At 43.1% G+C, this 23,972-nt stretch overlaps 1 long non-coding RNA gene across 3 annotated transcripts in view; it reads left to right on the forward strand.

The window, feature by feature from the left end:
- The window catches only part of LOC310710118, a 35,401-nt gene extending 19,040 nt beyond the window's left edge, over positions 1-16,361 (forward strand). Inside the window, exons 1-4 of one of the 3 annotated variants that reach the window (XR_014527818.1) lie at positions 10,492-10,678; positions 13,756-13,850; positions 14,384-14,702; positions 16,159-16,361. This is a non-coding gene — a long non-coding RNA (uncharacterized lncRNA). Of the gene's footprint in view, positions 1-10,491; positions 10,679-13,755; positions 13,851-14,383; positions 15,168-16,158 lie in introns of those variants that run through there. The other 2 variants (XR_014527817.1, XR_014527819.1) reach the window with 2 other exon arrangements.
- Positions 16,362-23,972: the final 7,611 nt, after the last annotated feature.

Genomic DNA, 23,972 nt, shown 5'->3' on the forward strand with positions numbered 1-23,972 from the left:
AGGCAGAAAGAAGTCTCTCTCTCTCTCTTTTTATTCTGACAGATGTGGATTCATGTTTTTTTGTGGGGGGTGTGCCGAATGGATAAGAAGCCACCTGTTTGCTTAAGCAAACGGTTGTTTTCCTATAATACATTTAAATTCAGAAAAATGTAGGCAGGGAAAAAGGGAAAAAGGTAAGTTACTAAGTTATTATGGAATCTGTGAGAAGGGCGGGCTTTTTTTCCAGCCGGAACTCACTGGAACTCAGTTCCAGCACCTCTCAAGTGGGTGCCATTGTTGTTATAAGAAAACAAGGGAGCAGTTCATTGTCAGTCCCAGCACCTCTTTTTCTAGAAAAATAGCACTGTAGAAGGGTAGCATGAGAGGAAAACTAACTTTGGTTCCTTCTAGCACAAGCCCTTAAATTATCAGTTTCTGACTTCTCTTGCTGACAGCAATACATTGCTAGCGCTTAGAGAGCCAGGAAGAACCTTGGCATAGTGAGAGTTGCTGTATCTCTGGCCATCATTCTTTAGGGAGTACAGTGTCGTTAAGACAAGGCCATGTGTATTTTACCTTGGCTATGTTCAGAGAATACATAATTCTGTATTTGAATAACACAATATTCAGGACACCAAAAAGATTGCCATGTTAATGCATGTTTACCAGTTAACATTTTATTTATACATCATGAGTGGTTATTGTGTAACGAAGCCTTGGCTATTCCTCAGAAGTGTAACCGGCATTGCAAATAAAATAAAATAAAATAATATAATATAATATAATATAATATAATATAATATGATATGATACTATAATTGGCATAAAAAGGGCTTGCACTTTGAGTTTTAGCATGGTTCCATTAGATGTGGACATTAGATGTGGAGCCAGTGTGGTTAAGAGCGGTAGTCTCGTAATGTGGGGAACCGGGTTTGCGTCTCCGCTCCTCCACATGCAGCTGCTGGGTGATCTTGGGCCAGTCACACTTCTTTGAAGTCTCTCAGCCTCACTCACCTCACAGAGTGTTTGTTGTGGGGGAGGAAGGGAAAGGAGAATGTTAGCCGCTTTGAGACTCCTGAAGGGGAGTGAAAGGTGGGATATCAAATCCAAACACTTCCCTCTTCTTCTTCTTTAACTGCTAAGCCATCTCATCCACGTTTGCAAGTGGCTAGAAGGGTGTTTAAATATTACACCAGCTTTCACGTCTAAGTACCGGCTGCTTTAAAGACTTTTCATTTATAACCAGCCCATTTACATGACCAGTCCCAATAAAAGTAGTGAGGAATGTACTCACATGAGTAAAGATTACTCATCTGAATATGGACATATTGCTAAAGAACTAAATTTATAATTCTGGGGTAGCCAATGTAGTGCCTGCCAAATGTTGTTGACTACAACTCCCATCAGCGCCAGCAAGCATGGCTGATGGTCAAGGATGATGGGAGTTGTAGTCCAGAACTATCTGGTGGGTCCTACATTGGCTACCCTTGGCAAAGTTAACCCTCACTGTATCTGCTTCTGGGGCTCCTGCAAGGAGATAGAGGCTGCCATCAAATACACACTTACAGTACTTGGAAGTGACTCCCATGGAGCTCAGTTGGACCTACTGCAGAGCAGAGATGCAGAGGTCAAGCTGTAATGTGAATTTATCTAATCCCCCTTTAAAGCTGTCTACACTGGACAACCATTGCCACTTCTTGTGGAAGAAAAATGCATTGATCAGCTAGGCACTATGTGCAAAGAAATGCTTCCTCTTGTTGGTCCTGAATTTTCTACCCTTCAGCTTCCTTGAATGATGTTCTAGTATGACAAAAGATGAATAAAAACTCATCTCTGTTTGTTTTCATACTGTGCATCATTCTATGCATACATCTATCATGCCTCACCCTTTTTCTGAACTAAATAGCCCCAAATGTCGTAACCTTTATTCACAGTAGTTCCAGCACCCTGATCATTTTGATTGTCTTCTTCTGCACCTCTGCAATATCCTTTTTCGAGGAGGAACTGAATTCCAATCCAGTTTAACATGGGTCAGGGCTTTCCCCGCTCTGCCAGACATGATTTTATGTATTTGTATCTAGACGTAGGTTGCCACCTTGTATGGCATCCAATCATTAGTCTGCCTAGCTCAGCCCTAGTCTTCCCTAACCTGGTGCTCTCCAGATGTTTTGGCCTTCAATTTCCAACACCCCTAATTATTGACCATGTTGGCTTGTGCAGATGACAGCTGGAGACCAACAACATTTAGAGGTCCCTTGGTTGTGGACCAGCAGCTGATCTCCAGGGTTTCCTACCAGCTCTATTTGAAGTTTCCAGGGCTTGCATCTTGGACCCCTGCATGCAAAACATGTTCTCTGTCACTGAGCTCTTCCCATGTGTGAACTGCATTATTAGCCAAGCATACTTCTGCAAATAATTTAATGAGCTTGAAGACCTCCATCCCTTCCTGCTGTGAACTAGTGAGGTTAGCAACCTTTCAGGTTAGAGTATTTACTTGCCGGTGTGGGTTAGTGATCCCTCGCGGAAAGAATCAGCTCAGTGAGATAATATGAGCAGGCCAAGGAGGCCTCTGCCTCCTAGCAGAATTGCCGGATCACAGTAATTACTGTGGCAGAATTTACTCTTCTATGCAAACTTTAAAGGCCCTGGAGCCAATTCAGAGCACTATAAAATAATAACGGTGCAGTTTTCTCCCTCCAAAGGGTCAACCTCCATGGATGCTTTGTAATGCAGCATCACTTTTAACTCAACCACCTAGGCCTTAGGCTACCTAGTAAAATCAAATGCAAACAACCTTTTATTGCTGTTTCCAAATTACTGTAGACGTTTAACTTGATGCTGCTGAGTGAATTCCAGTCACAGTAAGTAGTTTTAGCATTCCATATAACAACCAGTGGGCTTCTTAGCATTCTACTAAAGAAAGGGAACAAGTGCAGTATTCCACGTTGGGAAAATGGTCTAACCGGGATTGCAAGCTGTGGGCTACTGTTCTGATAATACTCCATAGGATCTATATGCGGGGCCCCATATTCACATGCAGAACTGCTCCTGGGGATAAGGACAGCAGCATTTTTAGTTTGCCATGTCCGAGACAATTTGTGACCTACAGTGGAATGGAGCTGTGCCTGGTAGGGTGAGGGAAGGGGAGAGAAACTGGGCAAGATTGCAAACTGCAACTGTCTGCTGGACTTGGAGAGTCTTGTCCCTCTTGCCAGTGCTAGATATTGGGCTTTACAGTTTCAGCGGTGCCCTGTGCAATGCCAAAATCTAGTGCCCCCTGCCTCTTGCCTTCCATTGTTCGCCATTGCTGCCACGCCCCCTGTGGCGCCCTTTTGGCTCAGTGCCCAGTGCAGGTGAACTGGTTGCACTCCCATAAATCCGCCTCTGCTCTGGCTGGCTTTATGCAGTAAGATAGACTTAGAAGGGGGGCGGGGGCAGACCTAGAGGAAGACTACTTCCCTCTTCGTCTTTTTTATGCAGCTCATTGTTGTCAGAGCACAATGGGCAGGTGTAGCAGCAGCAAATGTGGTGTAGTAGTGAGGGTGTCAGACTAGGACCTGGGAGACCAGGGTTCAAATCCCCACTCAGCCATGCCCCAGGAAGTGGTGGGCTCACCTTCTCTGGAAGCATTTAAGCAGATGCTGGATAGCTTTCTCTCAGGTATGTTGCTGCCTCCTGCATTGCAGAACCTGCATTCAGCAGATCGCAGTAGATCAGGGGTAGGTGACATGGGCCCCTTCAGATATTGTTAAACTACATCTCCCATGAGGCTCACCAAAGGTGAGGTGTGATGGGAGTTGTAGTCCAGCAACATCTGAGGAGGCACTACATTGGCTCCCATAGACTAGGTGTTCTCCAAGGTCTCTTACAGCTCTCTGATTTAATGAAACTTGACTATGAGGCTGTGAGGATAAAAGAGTGCAAACCATCCAGCAATTTTTGAGAGTATATGAGTGGAACTATGTACTATGTTCCAGGTGAAGAAACGGGATACATTTACATAATGGCATTTCAGTCGTTTGACTCTATTTTCCACCCCATTGCATCATGGACTTTTGTTTGTTGCTTTTATCCACTGTAGCTCAAATTCTTTACAAAGCTGTCCCCCGTGATGTCCAGCCATGTGCACTAAGCCCCGGCTTAGCCTTCCGTCTTGTGAACACATTCTTGCATTATTTATATACTTTGCAATGCAAATGGGAGAGCTGCCTAAGCACGTGAAAACCCATCCGCTCCAAATCTGCCTTTCATCACCTTTCTTTGCTTATTCCTATTGGGAGGCAGTAAACCTGGCCGCTTAAATAACTGCAGAGAGTTGCTCTTCTCTTCTCTTTTCCACGTTATGTATTTCCTTATTGGACAGATGCTGATGGAAGGAACACAGTTCTGCCAGTACAGTATGATGGGTCACAAGGCAGTAGTTGGCCGTTGATTTATGGAGTCCTTTCTCAGATGGCAGAAAGAATATGTGCGGTGGGTAAAGTCACAAAGCTTTTAAGTCTTTGCTGCTGGTAGCATTTGTTGCAAGAAGTGTGTGTGTGTAGAGAGACATGTGTACCTGGCAACTGGAGGAATTACATGTCTCAGAAAAAATATCTGCATGAGGTCATTTCCTTTCAGAATGACAATTATCTAGGACAGGGATAGAAAATCTGTAGCTCACCTGATGTTGCTGGACTAAAACACCAAGGGTCACTAACCATTGGATTTGCAGGCTGGGGCTGATGGGAGTTGGAGTCCAACAGCGTCTGGATGGCCACTCCTTGCTTGGGATGTTTGAAAAGAGCTTTTCATAAGCTTTTAGGAGGAGAAGTATCCACTCATTTATGTGGGGCATGTGGTCTATGGCTTAGGAAGGGAAGCAGAACCAGGACATGGTCAAGAAGTAGTAGCTGATAAGCTCCTCTTGCTAGGTGGTCTGGGAATAGATTGTACATGGAAGGGAGCCAGCATGGTATAGTGGCTAGAGTGTTGGACTAGGACATTAGAGACCAGGGTTCGAATCCCACTCATCGGGGAACCTTGGACCAGTCACCAACTTGCAGCCCAACCTACTTCCTGCCCAGAAACCTATGTCCCCACTGTGAAAGGACGTGTGGATCCAGAATTGGCCTCCACAGTCACCAACGGACGCACCATTAAGACCGTGCTCATGGAAGACAATCTGACTCGGCTATTGCCAAAGAAGAAGAAGAAGAAAGTGGAGAGAGGAAGAACCTTGTATTCCACCCTGAATTCTTGGAGGAAAAGTGGGATATTTTGTTAATCTCTTTGGGATTCCTTGTGGGAAGTGATTGATAAAGGACATTAATAATAATAATTTCATATCAATGTCATAATAAAATGACATATGGCAATGTTGCCTTTGGTCGCCAATGGGGAAAGGAGCCCAATCCGTTATTCTGGAGGCTAATGTAGGCAGCAGGTTTCTTGAACACAATAAGAGGGTAATGTATAAATGAGCCTCAAATAGGCAAACAGAATAATTTGCATTTTAACAATGAGTCTCGGGGGAGGAAAGCCCTTGGCCAAGGCTGGGATGAAATCCCCTCCCCTCATGACACTGTCGTCCCATTGCAAAAACAGGGTCCCATTTTCTGCTGCTTTCCTGAGTGAAATAACTTTTTGGAAGGGGGTTGCTGCTTATATTGAGCCTTGCCAGGAAGTATGGCCCACAGGAAACTGTGGAGACAGCTGTGAACTGCCCCTTGGTTCCCATGCTTCCCATAATGCCTTGGGAGTGTCGCAGTAATGTGGCATCACTCCCAAGGCATTCCTGCAAGTGTGGCAGGTGAGAATTTGTCCAGAGAAAGACTTACATTGCTGTGAGTGGTGTGTTGTGTTGTTTTTTAAAGTTTAAACCGCAAGAAAAATTGTAAAACCTTTGGCCCTGACCATTGCCATATTCCAAGGCTATTCAGAATTAAGCTGGTTCAGTTCAGCATTTCAGAGTTTTGAATTCAAATAAATTTGACCTTCAACAAAACTGGACATTTAATTACTTAATTAATTATCCTGCCCTTCCTCCCAAAGGAGCCCAGGACTACAAGCACACTCATAATAAAACTATTTTTAAAAGAAGTCCCCCCCCCAAAAAAAAGCATTCTAAAAACATTCTCTCATCTAGTGATCTCTAGGTTACCAGGAACAGTGTATTTCAGCTATGAAATGCCTGGGTGAACAGGAATATTTTCAAATCCCTCCAGAAAGTCACTAATGAGAAAAACAGATGCATGTTAGCAGGGAGAGCATGTACACTTTCCTAAGAAGTATAAAAGCAGAGTCATACATAAAAGTATTGTCAGAAGACTTTATTCTTGAGTATTACGAGAAGATCACATACCTTCAGAATGCAGTGTGAGCAAAAAGTTACATGGCTGCATTCCTGTTAGGTCCATTTGTTCATCGGAGTAAGCCCCCCCCTTCTTTTACACCAATAAAAAATACATTATGTTCCCCACCACCACCCCATAGAGATCTCCAGTCTAGCTGCTAATGTTTAGCAATTCCAATGCTAATGCTCCAATGCTTAGAGAGCTCCAGTTTGCCTAATAAATAATATGTGACTAAGGGCACTTGTTGATTGAGCATTCTTCTTGATATGTTTGCACAAAGTTTGCAGGGAGGCTAGATGATGTTGGCTGTTCGTTGAGCATTTGTCCTGGTTTGTTTGCGGATAGGTTCTATGGCATAGCCTCAAGCGGTTGTAATTTCACCTTTCCCAATCACTTCCCTAACTGCAAACTGTCCAATTTGGAGGTAGTGGGGATGGCTCTGTTGTGCAAGAGTGCCAAATCAGCTTTATTTGTGCGACCTAAATTTGCTGGTATGTGATTGAATCTCACCTGAAGTCCCATGAGTCTGGAAGTGCCCCGTGACTTTGTAAGAATAATAATCCTCCTTGTCTAAGGTTACCAGATGTCCCTGTTTCTCAGGGACAGTCCCTGGATTTACAAATCAGTCCTCTGACAAAATCCTATCATTCCTACTGAAGTTGAAAACTGTCCCTGGATTCATTGAAAAAAATCTGGTAACCTTATCCTTGTCAGAAATGCCTGGAAGTGCTAAGTATGGATCATATCTCAGTAACAAACAAATTCATAGAGGACAGGCCTTTCTGGTCAAATGATGTTAGGTGATGGGGACAAACAACAGGGGAGGCTCTACTTCTGAGTTTTGCAAAGGCTCTTGGCTGGCAAGGAAAGAGAATACTGAACTAACTGCACCTTTGGCCCAATCCATTAGGGTCCTGCTTAGGTTATTAATCCAGGATTGGGGAACCTGTGGTCCTCCAGATGTTGTTTGACTCCATCTCCCATCATCCCTGATCACTGGACATTCTGGCTGAAGCTGATGGGAGTTGGAGTCTGACCACACCTCGAAGGCTTTAGGGCTCCCAATCCATGTTACAATGAAACATTATGAAAAATGTTTTGGAGTAAACTCTGGAGTAAATCTGAATACCTGCAGTTCAGCTTACAGAGCTAAACTGCAACCTATCATATACCCCATGCTGCTGATTACACTCCAAAGAGCAGAAATGTGAATGCTAAGTTAGTTTTTCAAAAGACTCGACTTTCACAACCATCTCAGGATAATATTAATCTGTACAGAGAAAAGGGATGAAAATGAAACCCGCCTGGAGGGAACAACACATCTTCAGCCATTATTGCCAAATCAATTCCTACTGTTGCTTAATCATGAGTAATCAGAAACCAAATACTTCAGCAATCTCTTCACAAGCGTGGAAAAATCGGAGAGCTTGAAATGAAAAAAAGCTGATGACAAACACTCGCTGAAGGAAGCTGCTGTTAATAAATGGGAAGAGGCGGGAGGACGTCAACAACGGGGAGAAGGAATGTGATTCAAGAGCACACCCAGGGGCAGAACCAAATTGACTCACAAAGTATTATGAAGATCCAGCAAGGGGCAAAAATTTTCATCAGAAGCAATTGTAGACGGTGCTGCCTGAATGGGAGAATTAGACTTGGAGATATACAGAGTAGAAGAACCAAAGCTGCATCTTTGATTCCTTGCACATCTTTCTGCAGAAAAGGCAAGGCAGCTAAGCTCCACCGCATGAGGTTGGATGAGTATGCAGATGAGAACTGCTTCACACCAATTAGTCATATCTCCCAGCCCACAAGAAAGTCTGAGGCAGGAGGGAGGAGGAAGCGCTCAGACAGTCTATGGAGGGGTGAGTCTTGCTGCTGTGATGTGAACACAGCAGAGATGGTGACAAGAATGGCTTGTGCTAATCTGCACCCTGATAGGCCTGCACAGCTATCAACCACAGCAAACTTCAAGCATACAGTACGACTACCAAGATGGACCAAGGTGAAAGGTTAACGTTATTGTGACTTTTTTTTTTTTGTATTGGATCAGATTGTTATTACATGTGTGATCTTTGCTGTCTTACTTTGTTGTTTCTTCAGCTTGTAAATCGCCTTGAGTATAGTAATACAGAAAGGCGGTATACAAATGAAAAGCGAAATGAAAAATGAAAGGAATGAAAAGTTCGAGACTGTGGCTCTGTACATAGGCTTCGTTTAGATTTCACTGGCTGCTACATGAGACCCTGGCGTCTTGGATGATTAGACTAGAAGAAAACATGAGGCTATCAGAATAAAGAAATGTTAAGGAATGCAGAGAAGACAATAGTCACTGCCCCTAAAAAATAAAAAGTGCAATCATGCCTTTATTGAACAGTTTTGGAAAACAAGCACTGGGATGTGTCAGGCTGTACATCAGGGCTCTGCACAGTTCCTCCCAATCTGGACCTCTGATCTGGGGCCCTGGATCAGTTTGGGGGACACCCAACTGGAATCCAGCCCCAAAATCAAGGAAGGCACTTGTAAAGAAGCACCCTGCAGCTGGCCGGATTGACTTCTCTGCACACCAGCTGGTGAGGAGAGGATGTTTCAGTCCTGCTGAGATGTGCTTCCACAGCAGATTCCTTGCAGGGTAAGGCGCTGGGGCTGCCTGTCTCCTCCTCTTCCCACCCCATGCGTGACAGCTCTAGATTGGGCTGACCAGCAAGACCTAGGGCATAACAAGGATCTTTCCAACTGATTTGGGTAAAGCATAGAGGTCCTAAAATCAGCCCTGTTCAATTTTGGATTTGGGCTTTGGCAATACCTTAGGTGAATAATTTCTGAAGAAGCAAGAATTCTTGCTACACTTCCTCCCCAGATATATTAATCCAATGCTAGCATCTTACATAGGTTCACCTATGTAAGTAATGGGATTGATATAAAAGATGGGAAAGTCCATCCTGTTGATGAACAGAAGAGGTTTAAAAGCACCCTCTCTCGTGCTTTCTCTGCTTGCTGTTCCTCCAGCTCTGCTTCACATGCTTCCACGCAGCTGAAGGCCACAGGATGCTGGCCCACAGCCCTGGATGGGTAACTTTGAACTTTATTCCAAAATGCTAATAAGCTGGGGAACTTAGAAATTCTGTTTCACCAACTCGATCGGCTGGAGGAAGTTTGAAGGAGGCCAACTCATCAATTAGCATAGGAAGTAACAAAAGCTGAGTGCTTTGTCAAGGCAACTGCGATGCTATTATTATGCCAGCTTCAAACTATATTTTCTATTGATGTATTACATTGCTTTGCATTTTTTCATATTCACAGCCAAGTGGTTATTTAAAGCTCTGTGCCAGACCAAGAAATAAACAAGTAACCAAGAGCCGAACGGCATGCAACGTTAGTTACATGCAAGCCATGAATATTTTGAAGTTTTGAGAACTCAATCCAGAACATGCTCTTTTTAGCATGCATTGGGGGCCATGCTAAATATCATTGCCTCTTTACTGCTTTTTGCCCCTAAAAGTGTTGTTTGCTACAAACAGCACACAGGGAGGTGCTTGTAGACCATTGGCCCATCTAGGTCTGTACTGTCTACACTCCAGGGTTTCAGAGTGGAATCCCCAGTAATTCTGCACATTCTCCAATCATTATGCAGTGTTTACATAACATTTCCATCAAACGGGTGTAACCTCACATTCCATAGGCCCAGCATGATTTTCTTTATTGAGGAAACTTCATGGGTGCCATTGATTGTCTTGATTTTGCATGGCAGACAATTGCAATACCTTAACACCGAAATGCACATTCTCCCTAGTGGCACGAATTCCTCAAAATACAAAGTTCTTCTGGAATATACACTGACTGGGGTTGATAGGACCTGGGGTCTTCTCAATATCTGGAGGACAGCAATTTGCGGAAAGCTGGTATGTATAAAGTAAAATGAAGCAGGCACCTCTTTTCACCTAGGTTGCAGTAGCCTGGGCTGGTAATAGTAAATATTCTGAATCTTGGAAATGCATTTTGAATTTCTAAGGGCAAAGTGGTAATTGGCATGCTGAAGGGAGATGTAGAAATAATTGCTTGATAATGCCTGAAAAGACATTCTCTGTATAGAGCAGTTGCAGAGTGACAGCGGAAGGTCTCCAAGCAACACTGCTGAGTGCATTCCAAGAACAATCGGCCATTATTTTAAAAAAGCATGCTCTCAGGGCTGGCTCAGTTCTCAAATCAAGCATTTAAAATGTTTTCCAGCTTCTCCACAGCCTTGCTCTGTGGCACTACCACCAGATGCACCCCCCAAGCATGGCACAGCTAAGAAGAGCCCCGTTGAATCAGGCCAGCCCATCCAGCAACCAGTTTCACACAGCGGCTAGCAAGGGAGTCTTAAGGTGAGCTCTGTGTCATGGAGAAGATTCCAGAAGTGTTCAGCATCCCTCACCATCCCCTGTTTTGTATTCCAACAGCCTCATTTCTCCCTGACACTTTATTTATTTATTTAGGGTTTGAGTTTATATATATATATTATAAAGTGGATTAAGTTGATAGGTCATTTGCTCCTACACCCACCCACCCACCCACACACGCACACACACACACACACACCCACCCACCCACCCACACACACACACACTATATGTTTCATATATGTTCTGGCTACTGGTCAACCCCATTGGTCCTCATATCATCTACAGCAGAGTCCAGTGAATGAGAGGAGGAGGAAGACGAAGAGGAAGACTAAGAGCCTTATTCAATTTTGCTTATACACGTAATGGCCAGTAACATAATGCCCGTCTGTGTTGTGAGTTAACCTGTATGTGCTGCCAACTTCTGGCCTGGCATTGACTCTCAGTTTCTCGCTCTTTTTTCCACAGTCTTAAATTCAGCCCTCCAGATTTCCACACCAGTTTGTGATTTAAAAACAAACAAACAGCCACAAGCATTCATGAAAATTCAGCAACATTTTAATCAAATGTCTCTTAATATACATGTTCTTATTTTTAATTTTGCCTAATATACCCATTTTTGGAAGCAAAAAATTATATGATCCATTTTTATATGCTGTTTTCTCTAGCAAATGCAATGTTATAAGTACCCCATCCTGTCTTTCAAATGCACACTTTGCATAATTCAGGGCAGAAAAGTAATTACCTGATGCCAATCAGTCAAGAAACCATGTTATATTTTTGGAGTTTTTTCTTGTTTTAAAAAAGTTTATATGCTTTTAAAAAATGTAATATGGACCATTAAGCATCTCCCAAGAAGATCTTTTCCAGGCGTATATATCATTTGTTTCAGTCAAAACTATTTTTCATTTCGCCATTTCTGAATACATTTCGTATAATATACTGCACAAAGATATGAGTGGGAAAGATCCATAGCCTATGTGTACCAATGATGCATGGAAACTATTAAGCCCTCTCAGGAGTGAACAGGAATATCATCAGTATCCTTCAGTGTGAGAAATTGGATTTACTTTACTCCCTAGGTAGCACTGGGCGCGACGTCTACGAGGCAGCTGCATCCTGATATGGTGCATGGGAATAGGTGTAGTAATTCATTCAACATCATGTTCGTAAGATGGAATCTGTTACTTGAAAACACCACGCTCTAGACTGTCAAACTAAAGGCAGGTGGCGGGTATAAGAAATCATATCTCACCTAGCGCTTAATTTTTATTTTTTTAAAAAGTTTGGGATCAGGTCTGCCGGGAACCTTTAGTGTTGTCTCCAACTACCGTATTTTTGGTCCCATAGGACGCTCCGTCCCATAGGACACACCTAGTTTTTTTGGGGGGAAATAAAGGAAATTTCCCCCCCTTTATTTCCCCTCCAAAACCAGGTCGGGGAAACCAAACCAGGTCGAGGAACAGCAGGATGGCGGCGCTGCGCCTCCCTGCTGTCCCCCGAGCTTGTGGGGCTGGCCAATGTCTGCCCGGCGCGCGGGGCGCTCTGCTTCAGGGCACTCCTCGCACCGGGCGACAGGCTGCTATCCTCAGCCTAGACAGCCCTGCGGGAAGTCCCGCAGGATTGCCTAGGCTGCAGATGTGTTCCCTAAGTGCCGGGCGCTCTGCTTTCAGTGCGCCCGGCGCTTAGGGAACCAGGCTACTATCCGCAGCCTAGACAGCCCTGCAGGAACTCCCGCAGGGCTCCCCACGCTGCGGATGTCTTCCTGAAGCCTGGAGAGCGAGAGGGGTCAGTGCGCACCGACCCCTCTCACTCTCCAAGCTTCAGCGAAAGCCTGCATTCGCCCCATAGGACGCACCCAGATTTCCCCTTCATTTTTGGAGGGGGGAAAGTGCGTCCTATAGGGCGAAAAATACGGTAAGTTTCCAACTCAGAATAGACCCATCGAAATAAATGTCCCTAACTTGGTTCTGTTTATAATTTCAGTAGGTCTACTCTGAGTAGGACTAGCATTGGATAAAACCCACCCTTAGCTGCCCAGTAGGTCCTACACCTTACTTCTAAGTGGGTGGGATTCAGGCTGTTCCTGTTCAGCAGGCAGAAAGCATTCTTGCACACCTAGAGGGACATGACTTTCTTGTTACACTTGACATATTACAAGAGTGATTCCTTGTACTGAGAACAGATTGTAGAAGTGAGCCCTTAATGAGCGCCGGAACAAAGTGATACTGGGCATTCAAGCATGCCCAGTCCTTGGGCTAGCAGTGCTGGGTGAATCTTCAAGGATCATCTTGTCCAGGCCTTTGTATGTCAAATTACTCTAGACAGGTTTCCAAGGCCCAGGTTTCAAGACAGCTCTGGCCTTCTTCAAACTAACCGTTTCATAGGAGATGCAGGCAAATGCCACCCACCTCTTTGGCATCTTGGGGCTATCCACCCTTCCGACTTCTAGGCACGGGTCTGAGACGTTCTTCTTTCGTCCCGCTGCTTTTCCTGGGAAAACCTGCTGCTTACTGCTGAATCGGAACAAACGTCCACCAGGTTTTCTGCAGATGGACATTTGTTTCAATTCAGCAGTAAACCTCAGGCAAAGTGGCAGGACAAAAGAAAAATCTCCAGGACCTGGAAAGCCATGGAACAAAGGGAAGAAATTGCGGGACAAAGGGAAATGTCTCCAATTTAATCTCCAGCCGATATTGATCTCCTCCTTTGACCTCCATCTGACTAAATGGGCATGGCATCCTTTGGGCCTGCTTGTTATGTGCACACTGGTCAGTTGTGCCAAATGCAGTTTTGGGTAGCTGGGTTACAAAACCTGTCTCCTCTTCACGTTACCAGCAATAGTTCTGTTACTGTTAGTCTGTTGATCTAAATGCAGATTAAAACGTAAATCGGTTTAAATTATGAGACTTAAAGAAAGAGGCAGAGAGGGAAGGTGTTTTAACCACCATCACCAGCAGTAGCACCAATCTTCATTTCTTTAAAAAAAAACATAGGTTTCAACCCAAAGGTGTTCTTACACGATTCCCCTGATTTCACTAAGGATTTTGCTCCAAGTTTAGGCTCCCAAAACATGTGCCACACCACTCCAAACAGTTCCCAACTCTCAGAAGCACCACTGGGGGACATGTATGTGATAGAGACCTGCAGGAGGAAGGTCTCTTACCATAGGGTAGTTTTGTGTGATTTTTGGTTGCAATTCCTTGCATTGTATATTATTTGTGGGTTTTTTGTGTGCAATGCTTTAGGCATGGCTCACCACGGAAAAGCAACAAGCTAAGTTCTTTGGACACATGAAAGTGCTATACAAATGCTTCTTTCCCCCATTATCATCTTCACCATCATTATATAATAATGTAGCCAATTTTGCACAGGTGAAAAGCATTTGGCTCTTTCCCCGCTGGCCTGTTTGTATGCCCTTTCCTGCCCCCCACTTCAAATCAGGCAAAGTTGTGCAGGGAGAATAAAATTGAAGGAGACACAAAGACCATTAGAATCACTGAAGAGCACCTGTCCCCCCTTTTCTCTATCCAATCTATTTTTTAAAATTCTATGTGCAAGGATAGTTGAGCTTTCCCCCCTTTAAGAGCTGCATCCCCTTGCTGCAAAGTTGCCCTTTTAAGGAGGATTTCATTGACTGCTCTCTAATTTGTATTTTTATGGTTTTATTGCACATGGTACGTTGTGCAGTTTCAGTGAATCGCTGCTGAACCTGGATCAATGGAAGCTGCAGTGCTAATCGATGTCTCAAAGCAAATACCTTTTTGAAGCAGAACAATTCCACGCAAGCCTTGTTTACTACTCCCAAGAAGGTTAATCATTCTGCAGGGATTCAGCTCATCCATCCCCCTGCCGAAGCAAACTGACCCCTGCAGACATCAGCAAAGCACTCATTGAAATAAATCTCTGCAATCCCTGAGCCTGATTCTGTCCTCCTCGCTTACCCAGGGATCCTAAATACATCTGATGGAAGGCCGTCTCATTGATTCCAATGGATTTTTACCTCCAAGTAAGTGTGCTAAGGAGCGCATCTTTAGTCTGTGTTTTCAAAGACATAACTCTATTGTCTTCATTACAAAACACTTGACCTTCACATAATGCAGACCACATGTCAAAAGTAATTTGATTCAATAAAAGATCCCAGTGACGGATGAGTTATTTACTGGCTTTATTCTCTTGAATGTATTTTCTGGTGACTTCAGGGTAGCTTGCTTTTTTCGGCAATCCTTGCTCTGCCTTTGACTTGCCCTGAGAAAAGAGACGCATGAAGGTTTATGAAAGTTTGATGCCGGAAATTTACTCTTCCCTTCCCTTGAAATATTATGAATTTAATCAAATGTTGCCTGTAGGTTGTTTATTGTACTTTTGTTACAGTGCCCTGCATCCAGCAAGTTGAACTTTATAGGAATATTGCCAAGGGTAAAGACTGATGGCTTTATAATATGTTTTGAAGTTATCATGCCCGCGTTGGATTTCGTGCAGGAGTTAAGACTGCATCCTAAAACTCGCTCTAGAATAAGAAGGGACCACACATCTCTAGCCAGCAAGTAGATGGTGACTTGGAAAAGCAGGTAAAGGATGGCATGCCAAGGCTCCATTATCAACCCCCTCCCCAAAGTGAAATGCCACTATGTCCCATGGATATACAATGCCAACAAGGATGGAACATAGGGCATTCCACAAAAGGCTGAATGTGGTCAGAGGTCTAGAAACTGCCAATCCTTGTCTTTCATGCTACCACAATCCACAGATATCATTTTGCTGTGCCATAAGGGAAACAAACAAACAAACAAACAAACAAACAAACAAACGGCACTAGAATTCTTCTACTGCTTTCCTGTGGAACTGCCAGGTTTGCAAGTGCCATATAATATTTATTACACACATGCAAGAAATTGAGGGTTTAGTACAGCAGCACCTTTTCCGTGTTGTTCATTGAATCCCATTTTATGCCTGCTGGAAACTTTTATTTAGGCAAGTCTACTCAGACATGTAATTTTATTATGTGCATTTGTAGTTTAAAACTAATGATTAAACTATGTTTTGATCATTTCATTATGTCTACTTGTTTTCAAAGTCTTTTGATTTTATCGGCATTTTCTCATGAGTATTTTATATTATTTTATGCAAACTGCTGACAAGGGTTTTGTTATTTATTAAGTAGGCTATAAATGCTGTCCATAAATAAAAATCGTGACAGTTGTAGCGCTATTGCTGCATCCCCGCAGGCCTGAACTGTGCTGCTCTTGGTAGACTTCTTGTTGAGTGAGAGATTTGGAGAGATGTTGGGAAATTATCAGATCCTGCTCTCTCCCTCCCTCCCCCCTCTCTTAAACAATTTTTATTGGTTTTTAAACTAAAATAACTATTAAACACGTATGCAGTTGTACAGCTAATGGTGTTTGCTTTATCCATTGTCTCTAGACATACACTTACACATTCAACATTTCTTTCTCTCTCTTGAGGTGGTAGACGATTTTGTCTACCTGGGCTCCACCATAACCAGCAACGTCTCCACCAACACTGAACTTGACAAGAGTATTGGCATGGCAGCTACAGCAATGGCTCGCCCCTCCCAGAAGGGTATGGGAGAATGTGATGCTAATGACCAATACAAACATGAAAGTCTACCAGGCCAGTGTGCTGAGAACACTACTTTATGGTAGTGAGACATGGACAACTTACACTCACAAGGAGCAGCGCCCCTGGTTGCCTTCCACATGCTCTGCATCAGGAAGATTTTGGGCACCACATGGCAGGACAGTCTCAAATAAAGAGGTGCTTTCCCAAGCCAACATTCCCAGTGTGTTTGCACTTCTGTCTCAGTGACGTCTGCGCTGGCTTGGTCTCTACAGCCAAAACAGGCACTGTAACTCTCCAACGGTTTGACTTTGAGCCCTAAGGTGCCCTCTTCCATTGTTTCCTGAGACAGACGGGTGCGTTTTATGGCTATTTCAGTTAATAGATTGGAGAGGCCTACACAGAGCTCTGTTCAAGAACTCTGGGATTTATATAAGAGTGAGAACTCTTTAAATCCACCATCATGAAACTTAAGTTCTGAACTTCAGCTCCATCACTACTTGTAGGTGAAGAACAAAAAGTTTGTGCTTGAGAGAGGGCATGCAGAAGAATCACCAGAAGCTATGGTGGAGTTTTCAAAAGGATATCAGAATGCTTTCTTATTTATTTCAATCTCACCTATATTCCCAGAGTAGATCATGCCAGCAATGCTAGAATCGGGATCCAGAATTGATGGATGGGCAAGGTTGTATCCACATTTGATTTTTTATTTTGATCTTTTTAAAAAAATCTTGTGGGGGATGAGAGTTCACCTTTGCATAAATGTGGTGGTGAAATAGCCAAGTAATAGACATGAACATGTGACTAACAACCACCCATGTCTTTGCGAGGGAATAACTAGGTCACCAGTAGGGAACCTCAACACTTTCCCTTATCTGGGAAGTATGAATGAAAGAACAGCCTCAGACGGATTCCTTTTCTGCCACAGACTGATGTGAGGTTTGATCCAAGCAGCTCAGCCACCCTCAGGCTAGTCACCCAGATTGTCGTCCTCATGAATTACCCTAATTAGTCTGACCAAATGGAGATGGACTTTCCTGCCCCCCCCCAGTAGGTTTTGGTGACTGCTGATAAGTTTTGTTTATACGTGAAATTACATTCTTATTTACATTGCCTGCATTTTGAGCTAGCAGCACTTTCTCTCACACTATGGCAAAAAAGAAGAGTGGGGGAAGCACTTCTGGGACAGAAGCAGAGGCCTATGAGCAAGCTGCTGGTGTTCGTATGTCTGGCTGGGCTCCATCATTTTCCTTGCTGTGAATCACAGCCCTAAATTATTCTGCTACACTCAATGCACATCTTTAAAGGTGACTGGCAAATAGAGAATAAAGACCTTTCTTCGCAGTAAAGCAGCCTTCCAAAATTCTGCAAATGGCTATGTGCTTACATTAAATTTATAGTAAAGAGCTCTATTTAATATGTTCAGACATATTAAACTCTAAACTCCACTCCCTTATAATAGGTATGTTTATCCTGGAAGTAGTGTTTGCACATAGTAAACATTATTTTGGAAATGCACTAAATCAGCACATTGGCTTCAATTATCTGGTCTGTATAGGCTGCTCAAGCCTGACCTGCTCATGGACTAATGTGGCTATCTCTTCCAATGATGGAGATCACCTATTCTTGCAGGGGGTGGCAGAAGCATGGTTGTGGAAATCAGAACAATCCACCACCTTTACAAAACCACCAAAAACTTCTCTGGACAAGGGTTATACTGACATGTCCATTTTTCTCATCTTGCCAGAAAATATCCCCTGCAGCCTGGGGAGCACACGGTTGCTAGTCCTGAGCATGAGACATTCTTGAGAGATTCTGTGGGTTGGGTAGTATGGCTCTCAGTTGTCTCCCTGGTCACTGGTTCCCCACAAAAGGATGCTTTAAATGATGAAGAGGACAACTTCTTTCCCACCAAAAAGATAACCTGCAAGTGAGAAGTTGGGGCTTCAAGGATGAACAAAGGAGTATCTGCTCATTACCTCTGAAAGATCCTATGTAAGGGGAATTGGGCTCTGAGGATGTTTGTCTTCAGAGCACAAAATCACCTCCACTCACTCATCTCCCCCACCTATGAATTCTTTGAAGATCCTAATTTGTGCACTAATCCGTTGAACACTCAGGAGGGCTGGTTCACACATGGACTGGGTAACTAAGTTATATACAGAGTGGGTCACAAGCATGCACTTTGAACATGTTTGCTGTCCCTCAGCATACATAGGGACTTCAATGTAAAGCCAGGCCTATGCAAAGAGGGTCTACTGGCTCTGTATCCTTGTCTCTTTTTCATTGCAGGATTGTACATATCCACTTAGGCATTGCACAGATATTATCCTGAACCGTAACAATTTCCATTGCCAAGAAGAGGCAATGTCTGGGCTAGCTTCATGCTAGACTAAGGTCAGGGTTTTGGATAACCAAAAGGATTGGCTCAGAGTTCAGAAGCACAAGTTTCAGGACCATGGCCAGCAATCTGGCAGCTGAGAGCAGATTGGGTTGCATATCCATGATTGCTTAAAGGAGACATATTGAAATCAATGAACATGACTGCAATTTAGTTGGATACAGCTCATTGTCTCAGCACCAGATTCATAGTCTGGCCTGGAGGATTAAGACTGAAGCTCCCGCCCCCACTTCTGACTGCTGCAACAGGCCAGTGTCCTTTGGTGCAGGTGTTGGTAACTTCTAGGTGGCAGGGTTTGGGGCTGTGGGGACATTGCGGATGGAAGCTCTGCAGGACTCTCAGAGGAATTGATAGCTCATTCTTCTGTGTCCCTAGGAAATGGTACACTCTCAGGACCTGAGAGGCTGAATGTGAAATCTTGCACTGTTGGTATTGGGTCCATCTCCTCCTCGGAGATGAGGACAGATCAGCTAGATTCAACTAAACAGTGGAACAAGCAGGAGCCAGCATGGACCTCACAAGTGCAACAGGGTGCCCACAACTCCTCCCTCCCACACCTACCCAAATAGTCTCTATGTGGTTGGAAGAACCTCCAGAATTGCTTGCAGAAGGAGCCTGTTCTGTCCTTGAAGCAGAAATGCTTGTGTTGATGGAACAATCATAGTGGTGCAATGTTGAATGCCTTCCTTAGAGACTGAAAGTTTGTGACACATAGATCCCTTTTCACACAAGCTTCTATGCATTAGTGCAGGTAGATGCCTGAGCTTTCTCTGAAATCTTGTCATGTATATATGCCAGTCCACACACCACGGCCAAGTGCAATTGAGCTCTCATGTGCATATACATAGTTGGTTCAATCTGCCTAGTTGGATAATCAGCAGATTGTACCTTGGCTTCTGCCAATAGACTAAATAAAGTCTAAGAGTTCAATATGAAATTCAAATGCTTGCTTTTAGGCTACCTTCCTGCCTCGAATTAAAACCTTTCCACGTCATGTTGCATAATGTAGCCTGTGTTTTTCAGAATATTAAGTATTGCAGTTGCCTAATCATACCAGATTAATGAAGTTACCAAGATTCATTTAGAAAGCAATGGAGAATGTCTAATTTTAATTAGGAGTTTTGATTACTGAGGTTAATGGAACCTCCCCCCACCCCTGCAAAAAAATCATTTGTTTTCAGAAGTATATATTTACTATAATGAAATCACAGTATCTAGATATTATCTCAGTTTGTGCTTAAAAAGAGCGCAGCAAAATGAAGATGAAAACAGGCACCACGATCCTATAAGGGGATGGAGATAATCCACAGCAGAGCAACCACCACATCTATTGCCCTTCCAGCTTGACATAACAGAAAGTGGAGTGGTGGCTTCTATCCCCCAACCCTTTTCTCTCTCTTCCATTGACTATAGTGAGACAGAACTTACTATTCGAGCTCCAGGGCTGCAATAGCTCTGAGTCCATGGGGTGGGTGTGTTAAGGAAAGCAAAGTGACCTGGGCAGGGTCACTATCATGCCATGGACAAGTTAGGAAAAATTATGGAGAAAACAGTGAGCGCTAAGCAGTAATTCTGCATTATTGTATATCATGCATATGGATTGCTAATGAGGGATCTGCTGGCTCCCTAGAGTTTCTGTGATCATATTGGGCTTTAGATGCTGGATTTACCTATTGATTTTCTATTTTGTTTGTATGTTTTGTATTTGTTCTCTGTATTATTAAACCTAATAAAATACATATCTGGAAAGGAAAGGAAAGGAAAGGAAAGGAAAGGAAAGGAAAGGAAAGGAAAGGAAAGGAAAGGAAAGGAAAGGAAAGGAAAGGAAAGAAAAGGCTTTTCAATAGATCTCCTCTCTACACTTCACTTAATGCAGGGATCATTAGGAGACCCTCTACTGCTAATCTTAATGTACAGGCAGGTTGATATTAGAGGGAATGGGTTTTTTTCCCTTAATAGGAGGCTAAACAACCTGATCAAAAGGAAGAAGACTGCAATATGGCACAAGAGGGAAATTATGCTTAAAAGAGGTCTTTTCAGTTATTTCAGAGCGAATGCTAGGCAATCAGTCATCTTAATAGGGGTTAAAATGACCTGAAAATTCAAAGGCATGGCTGTAATGGATAAAGTTTTGCCAGGAATTCAGCAAGTTACTTTCAGCAGTGGATCTGTCCCTAAGTTACCCTCAAGACATTCTTTGGAAGTGAAATAGTCTTAGGAGAAAACCGGTGAGGGATTTCTTTTCACCATCCTAGAAAACACAAAACTAAGGAAGGCAGAGAAACATTTCCTGAAGTGTTGGAGGTTGTTCAACCCAACTTGTAAGAGAGCCCTTTTCATCCCAGTGCATTCTTTAAGTTGTTCAATGACCATCCCCATCACCCCTGGCTTGGGATGGCCTGGCCTAGCAGGAGTCCAACAACATCTGGCAAACACCAAGCTGGGGATGGCTGCTGTAGGGATTACACATTTTCCTCACAAACTCACAGTTCATATTCAAGAACTGCTTATTTGTAGGCCTCCCCTGGCATTCTGGCCCATACAAACTGATGTAGAGCACATAATCTATTCAGAGGCAGTTAAGAAGTTAACAAGAATGGGGAGAGTGCATCAGGGTTGTAGAATGCAGAAGTTAATGTCTTTATTGCTTCAGGATAAAGAGTTTGCAGTAAAGCACGGGGAAGATTCGGAAGAATTTACCCCCTATATAGGTTATAAGTCAAGAGCAAATAGTATAACAGAGCTGAAAGCAGGAGAAAGCAGCAATATATTTTTTTCTACTAAAGGGATAATCCTCAATAAATAAACATGTTGGAAAAGGAGCATAAACAAAATAAATCTGAGGAACTCAAAATACTTCTTGAAATGTTGGCGGGGAATTAAATTCCCTAGATAGTCTTTCCCAACCAGGTGCCCTTCAGCACAACTATGCTAGCTGGGCCTGATGGGAACTGCAGTCCAAATCAGCCAGAGGGCACCATGTTGGGGGAGGCTGTAGTAGACTTAGGCCGGATAAGCGCGCGCGCGCGCACACACACACACACACACACACACACACACACACACCAGTTAAAATATGGAAGATAATAGGGCTAGAGTGAGGATGTAATTATAGGAGAATTTTCTAACGAGCAGTGATTCACCAGGAAACACCATAGAGTCATATTGGAAAGCTAAATGGAAACATAAACTCAGCAGTGTCTGAGCTAGGCATTATTAGGAAAAAGATTTAAACAAAAATGGCAAGTATCAAAACACCTTTATATAAATGAGTGTGACCAAATTTAGCATAGTACTGCTTACAGCTGTGGTCACCTCCTCTGAACAAGAATATCATAGAAATGCTGGAAAGGGGGGGGGGGAAGGCCTGCAGTATTTTAGATTAGATTAAGATTTACAAAATTGGAAGTGTCCAAATCCCAAATGTGTAGGGTCAAGCTTTTCATTCATTCATTTTTTTCTCTAAAATGCTTCTAGACAATTCAACGAAGAAAGAAAATGTAAAAGAAAATGAAAACCAACAATTTCAGTTCAATACAATTAAATAGAAGAAACCAATGTAAATAAAAAACACACTAGATGCAGTTGAAAACAGGCAGAGCAGACTAGATAACAATACTTTAAAACACTTGGGCAAATAAATGAGTTTTGATAATGATTCTTGTAGTGGTGAAGGAGTCATATTTTGTAGATCTTCAGATGTTTCCAGAACATCCAGCACTGAGCCTTGGGAACAAATAAAAGGTTCTGAAGCTCAGTCCTTAGTTATTCAGGCTCCACCTCCTCTATCAACAAACTCTAAAGCAAAGATATATTTTGCAGGCTCCAGCAGAAACACCAGCACTGAAAAGATACAGAGCAGAAATAAAGCCAGAAGGGGCAGCGGAAGATCCACATCTCACCACATCAGAGAATTGGCCTCATGCGCTGATCATCTTTAAGCAGCCCATGGCTCTGCCCTGATATGAACAGCTTTGTACATCTGCCAGCGGGATGGTTTTAATATTTGAAGTATGAAGATTTTTTTCTTTTTTGGAAGATGTCCACTGTTAATTTTTTAAACCAGTGTCTTGGCCCCTGCAAAAGCTTGGTTCAGTAAAATTATGTGAAGGCCTGAAATCTCATCTCCCGACACAGTGCAAAGACAGGAAGTTTCAGAGAAATGGCAGCTGCAGTGGTGCATGGAATCCTACCCTCCCCGACCCTCTCACATTATCACATTTCATAAAAGAGACTCGGTCATATTTAATGTACATTGGGAAGTTATATATATATTTAAGCCGCAGCTACACAATTGTGTGCTAGATTTATTCTCCTCGTGGCTGAAAGTGAAGCACAGATGTAAAAGCAGAATATTGGTATGTTTGCCAATAGATCCTGAAGACCCAGTTCAAAAATTCATCATCATCATCTTGGGGCACCTCCAGGTGATCTGTTTATTCAGCATCCATCTTGATTTGCTTGAACAAAACTTATACAGAGGTTAGATGACTTCCAGTTTTAGCATTTTGTGGTGATTGGTTGCAGGGCAATTGTATGGCAATGAACATTCAGCCCGATTTGCTTGTTTATATGTCTTCCCATTTGCTTATCCAATCATCTCATTGGATAACCCCCATCATGTTCCTACGCACAAAATATCCGGGTTTCTTTTTAAGTGGATTTGTTTGCTAGAGTGACAGAGCACTTTAATTCACTTGAGTTGTGCAAACCTTAATAGCTGATTATGCACTCGAATCTCTTGCCCAGCATAGTGACAGCCTGGAGGTACCCTTGGATAGAAGCCCCATTGAGTTCAATAACACTCCCCCCCAAAAAAGTATGTATCTTTTATGAGTGTAGCCTAGATGCTCAAGATGGTGCCCTATAAATTAAGACAAGCTGTTAATACTATCACATGTCCATTCTAATTAAATCCAGTTAACCCCCCCCAAGTAATTATAAATGTGTCTAGAATATAAGCAACGGCCCATTGTCTATGGATAGCTCAGTTGGTAAAGCATGAGACTCAGTCTCAGGGTCATGGGTCTGAGCTCCGTGATAGGCAAAAGATTCTTGCATTGAAGGGGGTTGGACCAGGTGTTCCTCGTGGTCCCTTCCAACTCTACAATTCTATGATTCCACAAGACATGATGGCTAGCACTCCAGCATAGAGGAAAGGCACTTCAAATTCACATGTAGAATATTAGCTGTTTTTTTTTTTTAATATTCTCAAGTTGTGCTTCCAGATGACCTGTTTATTAAGCATTTGTCCTGATTTGTTTGCACAAACCTTGCACAGAGGTTATGTGTTGTCTA

The sequence above is a fragment of the Podarcis liolepis genome, assembly GCF_965112155.1.
Source record: "Podarcis liolepis genome assembly, chromosome: 6".
Lineage (NCBI taxonomy): Eukaryota > Metazoa > Chordata > Lepidosauria > Squamata > Lacertidae > Podarcis > Podarcis liolepis.